This window comes from Melanerpes formicivorus, unplaced genomic scaffold (assembly GCF_026170545.1).
Source record: "Melanerpes formicivorus ecotype bairdi unplaced genomic scaffold, bMelFor1.0.p_v2 SCAF_352, whole genome shotgun sequence".
In the NCBI taxonomy this organism is placed as follows: Eukaryota; Metazoa; Chordata; class Aves; order Piciformes; family Picidae; genus Melanerpes; species Melanerpes formicivorus.
The window spans coordinates 102,501-112,500 of NW_027142704.1; positions in this window are offsets into that span (position 1 = coordinate 102,501).

The following is a 10,000-nucleotide window of genomic DNA, read 5'->3' on the forward strand; positions in this document are numbered from 1 at the left end:
GCCGTCAGCTCCGCGAGCGCACAACCAGCCGACCTCCGCCCAGCGGCAGGTCGCAGAAATCACGCCGGCTTGTACGATGACGTAGGCGGAGGCAGAGCGCAACAGCGACCCCTTGGCGACAAGCGCGATCTCCGCGGAGAGCACGTCTACTCGCCGAGGGAGAGCACGTCTACTCGCCGAGGGAGAGCACGTCTACTCGCCGAGGGAGAGCACGTCTACTCGCCCAGGGAGAGCACGTCTACTCGCCGAGGGAGAGCACGTCTACTCGCCCAGGGAGAGCACGTCTACTCGCCCAGGGAGAGCACGTCTACTCGCCCAGGGAGAGCACGTCTACTCGCCCAGGGAGAGCACGTCTACTCGCCCAGGGAGAGCACGTCTACTCGCCCAGGGAGAGCACGTCTACTCGCCCAGGGAGAGCACGTCTACTCGCCCAGGGAGAGCACGTCTACTCGCCGAGGGAGAGCACGTCTACTCGCCGAGGGAGAGCACGTCTACTCGCCCAGGGAGAGCACGTCTACTCGCCCAGGGAGAGCACGTCTACTCGCCGAGGGAGAGCACGTCTACTCGCCGAGGGAGAGCACGTCTACTCGCCGAGGGAGAGCACGTCTACTCGCCGAGAGAGAGCACGTCTACTCGCCGAGGGAGAGCACGTCTACCTCCCGCCTGAGGGAGAGCACGGGGGGGGGGGGACAAAGACAGGCGGCAGCAGCTTCGGTGAACGTCACCCGGGAGGCGACCGGGGCTGTCCCGGGGCAGTCCCGGGAAGCCGGCGTCCGACACAGGGAACCGTCAGCTGCCGGACCGGGGCGAATCCCCGCGGCCACGGCAGGGGTGGGGGCTCGAAGACAGCCGGCAGCCGCTTCGGTGAACGTCACCCGGGAGGAGACTGGGGCCCTCCCGGGACCGTCCCGGGAAGACGACGTTCGGCACGAGATCCCGGCCGCGGCCGGACCGGCTCGAAGCCTCGCGGTCCCGGCAGCAGCCGGAGCCGCTCGCCGCCTCGGGCTCCCGGCCCCCTACAGATCCGGCGACTCGTTCGCGGGCGGCGGGGGGAGGCAGTGGAGGGGGTGCGGGGAGAAGCGGCAGCGGAGGCGGAGGGGGGGGGGGCTCGAAGACAGCCGGCAGCCGCTTCGGTGAACGTCACCCAGGAGGCGATCGGGGCCGTCCCGGGGCCGTCCCGGGATGCCGGCTTCCGGCACGGGGGTCCCGGCCGCGGCCGGACCGGCTCGTATCCCCGCGGCTCCGGCAGGGGGGGGGGGGGCTCGAAGACAGCCGGCAGCCGCTTCGGAGAACGTCACCCGGCCGGCGACCGCGGCCGTTCCGGGGCCGTCCCGGGAAGCCTGCGACAGGCACGGGGTCCCGGCCTCGGCCGGACCCGCACTGGGTGCCGCCGCCTCGGGCTCTCGGGACGGTATGGATCCGCCTACTCGTTCGCCGGCGGCGGGGGGAGGCAGTGGAGGGGGTGCGGGGAGAAGCGGCAGCGGAGGCGGAGGGGGGGGGGGGCTCGAAGACAGCCGGCAGCCGCTTCGGTGAACGTCACCCGGCCGGCGACCGGGGCCGTCCCGGGGCCGTCCCGGGATGCCGGCTTCCGGCACGGGGTCCCGGCCGCGGCCGGAGCGGCTCGAAGCCCCGCGGTCCCGGCAGCAGCCGGAGCCGCTCGCCGTTCGGGCTCCCGGCACCCTACGGATCCGCCGACTCGTTCGCCGGCGGCGGGGGGAGGCAGTGGAGGGGGTGCGGGCAGAAGCGGCAGCGGAGGCGGAGGGGGGGGGGGGGCTCGAAGACAGCCGGCAGCCGCTTCGGTGAACGTCACCCGGCCGGCGACCGGGGCCGTCCCGGGGCTGTCCGGGGATGCCGGCTTCCGGCACGGGGTCCCGGCCGCGGCCGGACCGGCTCGAATCCCCGCGGTCCCGGCAGCAGCCGGAGCCGCTCGCCGTTCGGGCTCCCGGCACCCTACAGATCCGGCGACTCGTTCGCGGGCGGCGGGGGGAGGCAGTGGAGGGGGTGCGGGCAGAAGCGGCCGCGGAGGCGGAGGGGGGGGGGGGGCTCGAAGACAGCCGTCAGCCGCTTCGGTGAACGTCACCCGGGAGGCGACCGGGACCGGCCCGGGAAGCCATCGTCCGGCCCCGGATCCCGGCCGCGGCCGGACCGGCTCGAAGCCCCGCGGCCCCGGCACGGGGGAGGCCCAAAGACTGGCGGCAGCCGCTTCGCTGAACGTCACCCGGCCGGCGACCGGGGCCGTCCCGGGGCCGTCCCGGGATGCCGGCTTCCGGCACGGGGTCCCGGCCGCGGCCGGACCGGCTCGAATCCCCGCGGTCCCGGCAGCAGCCGGAGCCGCTCGCCGTTCGGGCTCCCGGCACCCTACGGATCCGCCGACTCGTTCGCCGGCGGCGGGGGGAGGCAGTGGAGGGGGTGCGGGCAGAAGCGGCAGCGGAGGCGGAGGGGGGGGGGGCTCGAAGACAGCCGGCAGCCGCTTCGGTGAACGTCACCCGGCCGGCGACCGGGGCCGTCCCGGGGCTGTCCGGGGATGCCGGCTTCCGGCACGGGGTCCCGGCCGCGGCCGGACCGGCTCGAATCCCCGCGGTCCCGGCAGCAGCCGGAGCCGCTCGCCGTTCGGGCTCCCGGCACCCTACAGATCCGGCGACTCGTTCGCGGGCGGCGGGGGGAGGCAGTGGAGGGGGTGCGGGCAGAAGCGGCCACGGAGGCGGAGGGGGGGGGGGGGCTCGAAGACAGCCGTCAGCCGCTTCGGTGAACGTCACCCGGGAGGCGACCGGGACCGGCCCGGGAAGCCATCGTCCGGCCCGGGATCCCGGCCGCGGCCGGACCGGCTCGAATCCCCGCGGCCCCGGCACGGGGGAGGCCCAAAGACTGGCGGCAGCCGCTTCGCTGAACGTCACCCGGCCGGCGACCGGGGCCGTCCCGGGGCCGTCCCGGGATGCCGGCTTCCGGCACGGGGTCCCGGCCGCGGCCGGAGCGGCTCGAATCCCCGCGGTCCCGGCAGCAGCCGGAGCCGCTCGCCGTTCGGGCTCCCGGCACCCTACAGATCCGGCGACTCGTTCGCGGGCGGCGGGGGGAGGCAGTGGAGGGGGTGCGGGCAGAAGCGGCAGCGGAGGCGGAGGGGGGGGGGGCTCGAAGACAGCCGGCAGCCGCTTCGCTGAACGTCACCCGGCCGGCGACCGGGGCCGTCCCGGGGCTGTCCGGGGATGCCGGCTTCCGGCACGGGGTCCCGGCCGCGGCCGGACCGGCTCGAATCCCCGCGGTCCCGGCAGCAGCCGGAGCCGCTCGCCGTTCGGGCTCCCGGCACCCTACAGATCCGGCGACTCGTTCGCCGGCGGCGGGGGGAGGCAGTGGAGGGGGTGCGGGCAGAAGCGGCAGCGGAGGCGGAGGGGGGGGGGGGGCTCGAAGACAGCCGGCAGCCGCTTCGGTGAACGTCACCCGGGAGGCGACCGGGACCGGCCCGGGAAGCCATCGTCCGGCCCGGGATCCCGGCCGCGGCCGGACCGGCTCGAATCCCCGCGGCCCCGGCACGGGGGAGGCCCAAAGACTGGCGGCAGCCGCTTCGCTGAACGTCACCCGGCCGGCGACCGGGGCCGTCCCGGGGCCGTCCCGGGATGCCGGCTTCCGGCACGGGGTCCCGGCCGCGGCCGGAGCGGCTCGAATCCCCGCGGTCCCGGCAGCAGCCGGAGCCGCTCGCCGTTCGGGCTCCCGGCACCCTACGGATCCGCCGACTCGTTCGCCGGCGGCGGGGGGAGGCAGTGGAGGGGGTGCGGGCAGAAGCGGCAGCGGAGGCGGAGGGGGGGGGCTCGAAGACAGCCGTCAGCCGCTTCGGTGAACGTCACCCGGGAGGCGACCGGGACCGGCCCGGGAAGCCATCGTCCGGCCCCGGATCCCGGCCGCGGCCGGACCGGCTCGAAGCCCCGCGGTCCCGGCAGCAGCCGGAGCCGCTCGCCGTTCGGGCTCCCGGCACCCTACGGATCCGGCGACTCGTTCGCTGGCGGCGGGGGGAGGCAGTGGAGGCGGTGCGGGGAGAAGCGGCAGCGGAGGCGGAGGGGGGGCGGGGGGGGACGATAGTGGCGGGGGGCGGGGGGTGCTCGAAGGCAGCCGGCAGCCGGTTCGGTGAACATTCGCCGGGGCGGGGGGGCGACCTGTCCGTGCCCGGGGCAGCCCCGGGAAGCCGGCAGCCAGCACGGGGTCCCGGCAGCACCTGTTCCCTGCCCTGGGACTTGCCGTGCCCGGCGGCCGGTTGCCGGGTGGGGGGAGCGAGGAGAGGCGGGGCGCAGCGGCCGGGGCAGCGCCGGGCCGCAGCGGGGGGCTGGGCGGGTGGGGTAGGCGTCGAGCGGCAAGCCCTCGGCTGCAGCGAATGTTCGGCGGTGCGGGGCGGGGGGGGACGGGACGACACGTTGGGGGCGCCGAGTCCGAGCCACCCCCGGCCCCAGGGGCGGCCGGAGGGGGAGGCCGGTGCCTGGCCCTGGGAGCTGCTGGGCGCCGGATGGCCGAGGGTGCGTCAGAAGCCGCCCGAGCGGTCGAGCAGGTCCTCCAGAAAGGCCTAGGGTGGCTTCGAGGGCCCCGGGAGCAGTCGAGGGAGGCCTCCAGGCAGGTCTGGAGTGGATGGGAGGCCTTCCAAAGCAGACAAGGGAGGCTGCCAGCGGGGCCTAGGCTGGCACTGCAGCCTGTAAATGGTTGGGGGGGGGGCCTCTGGTGCGGCCTGGAGTCTCTGGGTGGCGTCCAGAGAGGTGCAAAAGATCCTCTGGTGCGGCCTGTGGTGGCGGAGAAGCCTGCAGAGCGTGCGGGGGAGGCTTCTGGTGCGGCCTGGGGTGGGTCGGAAGCCTGCAGAGCGTGCGGGAGAGGCTTCTGGTGCGGCCTGGGGTGGCTGAGAAGCCTGCAGAGCGTGCGGGAGAGGCTTCTGCTGCGGCCTGGGGTGGCTGAGAAGCCTGCAGAGCGTGCGGGAGAGGCTTCTGCTGAGGCCTGGGGTGGCTGAGAAGCCTGCAGAGCGTGCGGGAGAGGCTTCTGCTGCGGCCTGGGGTGGCTGAGAAGCCTGCAGAGCGTGCGGGGGAGGCTTCTGTTGGGGCCTGGGGTGGGTCAGAAGCCTACAGAGCGTGCGGGGGAGGCTTCTGGTGCGGCCTGGGGTGGGTCGGAGGCCTGCAGAGCGTGCGGGAGAGGCTTCTGTTGGGGCCTGGGGTGGCTGAGAAGCCTGCAGAGCGTGCGGGGGAGGCTTCTGGTGCGGCCTGGGGTGGCTGAGAAGCCTGCAGAGCGTGCGGGGGAGGCTTCTGCTGCGGCCTGGGGTGGCTGAGAAGCCTGCAGAGCGTGCGGGAGAGGCTTCTGCTGCGGCCTGGGGTGGGTCGGAAGCCTGCAGAGCGTGCGGGAGAGGCTTCTGTTGGGGCCTGGGGTGGCTGAGAAGCCTGCAGAGCGTGCGGGAGAGGCTTCTGCTGCGGCCTGGGGTGGCTGAGAAGCCTGCAGAGCGTGCGGGAGAGGCTTCTGGTGCGGCCTGGGGTGGCTGAGAAGCCTGCAGAGCGTGCGGGAGAGGCTTCTGGTGCGGCCTGGGGTGGCTGAGAAGCCTGCAGAGCGTGCGGGAGAGGCTTCTGCTGCGGCCTGGGGTGGCTGAGAAGCCTGCAGAGCGTGCGGGAGAGGCTTCTGCTGCGGCCTGGGGTGGCTGAGAAGCCTGCAGAGCGTGCGGGAGAGGCTTCTGCTGCGGCCTGGGGTGGCTGAGAAGCCTGCAGGGCGTGCGGGAGAGGCTTCTGCTGCGGCCTGGGGTGGGTGGGAAGCCTGCAGAGCGTGCGGGGGAGGCTTCTGGTGCGGCCTGGGGTGGCTGAGAAGCCTGCAGAGCGTGCGGGAGAGGCTTCTGGTGCGGCCTGGGGTGGCTGAGAAGCCTGCAGAGCGTGCGGGGGAGGCTTCTGGTGCGGCCTGGGGTGGCTGAGAAGCCTGAAGAGCGTGCGGGAGAGGCTTCTGGTGCGGCCTGGGGTGGCTGAGAAGCCTGCAGAGCGTGCGGGGGGAGGCTTCTGGTGCGGCCTGGGGTGGCTGAGAAGCCTGCAGAGCGTGCGGGAGAGGCTTCTGCTGCGGCCTGGGGTGGCTGAGAAGCCTGCAGATCGTGCGGGGGAGGCTTCTGCTGCGGCCTGGGGTGGCTGAGAAGCCTGCAGAGCGTGCGGGGGAGGCTTCTGCTGCGGCCTGGGGTGGCTGAGAAGCCTGCAGAGCGTGCGGGGGAGGCTTCTGGTGCGGCCTCGGGTGGCTGAGAAGCCTGCAGAGCGTGCGGGGGAGGCTTCTGCTGCGGCCTGGGGTGGGACGGAAGCCTGCAGGGCGTGCGGGAGAGGCTTCTGCTGCGGCCTGGGGTGGCTGAGAAGCCTGCAGGGCGTGCGGGAGAGGCTTCTGCTGCGGCCTGGGGTGGGTGGGAAGCCTGCAGAGCGTGCGGGGGAGGCTTCTGGTGCGGCCTGGGGTGGGACGGAAGCCTGCAGGGCGAGCGGGGGAGGCTTCTGCTGCGGCCTGGGGTGGCTGAGAAGCCTGCAGGGCGTGCGGGAGAGGCTTCTGCTGCGGCCTGGGGTGGGTGGGAAGCCTGCAGAGCGTGCGGGGGAGGCTTCTGCTGCGGCCTGGGGTGGGACGGAAGCCTGCAGGGCGTGCGGGGGAGGCTTCTGCTGCGGCCTGGGGTGGCTGAGAAGCCTGCAGGGCGTGCGGGAGAGGCTTCTGCTGCGGCCTGGGGTGGGTGGGAAGCCTGCAGAGCGTGCGGGGGAGGCTTCTGCTGCGGCCTGGGGTGGCTGAGAAGCCTGCAGAGCGTGCGGGGGAGGCTTCTGGTGCGGCCTGGGGTGGCTGAGAAGCCTGCAGAGCGTGCGGGGGAGGCTTCTGGTGCGGCCTGGGGTGGCTGAGAAGCCTGAAGAGCGTGCGGGAGAGGCTTCTGGTGCGGCCTGGGGTGGCTGAGAAGCCTGCAGAGCGTGCGCGGGAGGCTTCTGGTGCGGCCTGGGGTGGCTGAGAAGCCTGCAGAGCGTGCGGGAGAGGCTTCTGCTGCGGCCTGGGGTGGCTGAGAAGCCTGCAGAGCGTGCGGGAGAGGCTTCTGCTGCGGCCTGGGGTGGGTCGGAAGCCTGCAGAGCTTGCGGGGGAGGCTTCTGGTGCGGCCTGGGGTGGGTCGGAAGCCTGCAGAGCATGCGGGGGAGGCTTCTGCTGCGGCCTGGGGTCTCTGGGTGGCCTCTAGAGAGGTGCAAAAGACCCTCTGGGTTGGGCTGGGGTGGCTCTTGGACCCCTGCCACACAGTGGAGAGAGGCCTCCGGCCCGCCACCTGTGTCCCTGTGTGCCTGAGTGCCTGTGTCCCTGTGTCCCTGTGTCCCTGTGTCCCTGTGTCCCTGTGTCCCTGAGTGCCTGAGTGCCTGTGTCCCTGTGTCCCTGTGTCCCTGAGTGCCTGAGTGCCTGAGTGCCTGTGTCCCTGTGTCCTTGTGTCCCTGTGTCCCTGTGTCCCTGTGTGCCTGAGTGCCTGTGTCCCTGTGTCCCTGTCTGTGTACCTGTGTGCGAGAGTGTCCGGCACGCCACCCAGCGGCGGCGGGCAAGCAGGTAGGCGGGTGGGCGGGCCGGCGAGGGCCAGTGTGAGTTTGGGGGGTGGGAGGGGAGGCGGCAGCTGGAAGCGTCAGAGGAGGGGGCGTGGCTCCGGCTGGCCCCGGGAGCAGGTTCCCGGGACCGGGACCGGCTGGACCCGGCGGGTGGCTGATCCCGGGGCGGGGGGCAGAGGCGGCGGGAAGCGGCAGCTGCGTGTGCGGCGGGGGGGGTGGAGGGCGAACCGCGGCGGGAAGCGGATGCTTCAGAGCAGGTTACGGGGGCGGGGACGGACGACACCACCTGTCCCCGCCCCGGGACGGGCTGGACCCGGCGCCCTGGACCCGGCGCCGTGTACCCGCCGCCGCCCCCACCGCCGCCCCCCTCCGCCACCCCGGGACCCCGACGTTTTTTGGCGCCCGCGCCTTTTTTTGCTCCCCGCCTGCCCGCGCTGCCCCGGGCCCTCCCCCGGGGCGGGGCGGGAGGGAGGGACGGACGGACGGGTAGCCGGGGATCTCCGAGCGCGCGCCACCAGACCGAGGCGGGTCCCGGCGGCGGCGGCGGCGGCGGCGGCGGCGGCGCAGCAAGCGACGGCGGGGGGGGCAGGCTAGGGAGAGAGGGGGAGCGGCATGCGGTAGGGCTGGGGGGTTTGTTTCGGGGGGGAGGGGTGGGGGGGGGTGGCAGCGGTCAGCGAGAGCGGGGAGAGGGGGAGCGGCATGCGGTAGGGCTGGGGTGTTTTTGGGGTGGGGGCGTTGGGGGGATTAGCGGGCGGGCGGGCAGCCGAGCCAAGCGGCAAGCCGGGGGGGCGGGCGAGGGCGGCTTTAGGGCCGGAGGAGCGGAGCGCAACCTCCCCCGTGCAGGCTCCAGCGTGGAGAGCAGCAAGTTTTTGGGGACGGGGGACGACGGACGGGAGGGGCAGCGGCGAGAGGCTAGCTGCGGCAAGGGGCACCGGCACGGCCGCCCTAACAGCGCCGCCTCGGTCGCAGGGGTTAGAGAGCAGCCGGGCAGCCCGGGAGGGAAGCGGCAGCCCGCGAAGGGGGGAAGGGGGGGCTCCGCGCAAACCGCTAACGGGAGCCGGGGGGTGTGGGGAGCTGGGGGTGGCAGCAGCGGCAAGAGGCAACGTCGGGAGGGGGGGCTCCGCGCAAACCGGTAACGGGGGCCGGGGGGTGTGGGGGGGGGCGGTGGCGGCCGCGGCAAGAGGCAACGGCAGGCGGGGGGGCTCCGCGCAAACCGGCAGCGGGGGGGGGGGGCGGGGGTAGCGGCAAGAGGCAACGGCGGGAAGGGGGGGCTCCGCGCAAACCGCTAACGGGAGCCGGGGGGTGTGGGGAGCTGGGGGTGGCAGCAGCGGCAAGAGGCAACGTCGGGAGGGGGGGCTCCGCGCAAACCGGTAACGGGGGCCCGGGGGTGTGGAGGGGGCGGTGGTGGCCGCGGCGAGAGGCAACGGCAGGCGGGGGCGCTCCGCGCAAACCGGCAGCGGGGGGGGGGCGGGGGGTAACGGCAAGAGGCAACGGCGGGAAGGGGGGCCTCCGCGCAAACCGGCAGCGGGGGGGGGCGGGGGGTAGCGGCAAGAGGCAACGGCGGGAAGGGGGGGCTCCGCGCAAACCGGCAGCGGGGGGGGGGCGGGGGGTAGCGGCAAGAGGCAACGGCGGGAAGGGGGGGCTCCGCGCAAACCGGCAGCGGGGGGGGGGCGGGGGTAGCGGCAAGAGGCAACGGCGGGAAGGGGGGGCTCCGCGCAAACCGGCAGCGGGGGGGGGCGGGGGTAGCGGCAAGAGGCAACGGCGGGAAGGGGGAGCTCCGCGCAAACCGGCAGCGGGGGGGGGGCGGGGGGTAGCGGCAAGAGGCAACGTCGGGAGGGGGGGCTCCGCGCAAACCGGCAGCGGGGGGGGGGCGGGGGGTAGCGGCAAGAGGCAACGTCGGGAGGGGGGGGCGCCGCGCAAACCGGCAACGGGGGCGGGGGGGGGAGGCGGTCAGGGGCGGGGGGGAGATTTCTAGAGATGCCGGCAGACCTTCTCCCCGGAGAACAGCGCTGTTGAAGAAAAGACTGCTTCAGAACACAACCTTTAATGAAAGACGCTCGATGAAAACAACACTTAATAAAAGAAGGTTTCATGCCGACTGCCTCTCTTCATTTACGCCGCCGCGGGGGGGGGGGGTTGGGGGCCGGGCGGGCGATACCAGGCGGCCCTCGTCCCGGGGACCACGTCTACCCCGCGGTTCCAGCCTCCGCGCGCTAAGTGCCCGCCCGGCCGCGGGGAGCACGTCTACCTCCTGCCGCACGGCTCAGTGCACTAAGTCCCCCCTCGCCATGGAGAGCACGTCTACCTGCCAGCTCAGGGAGAGCACGTCTACTCACCGAGGGAGAGCACGTCTACCACCTGGGAAGGAGAGCACGTCTACCTCCTGGGAAGGAGAGCACGTCTACCTGCCGCCGCACGGCTCAGTGCACTAAGTCCCCCCCTCGCCAGGGAGAGCACGTCTACCTCCTCGGGAAGGAGAG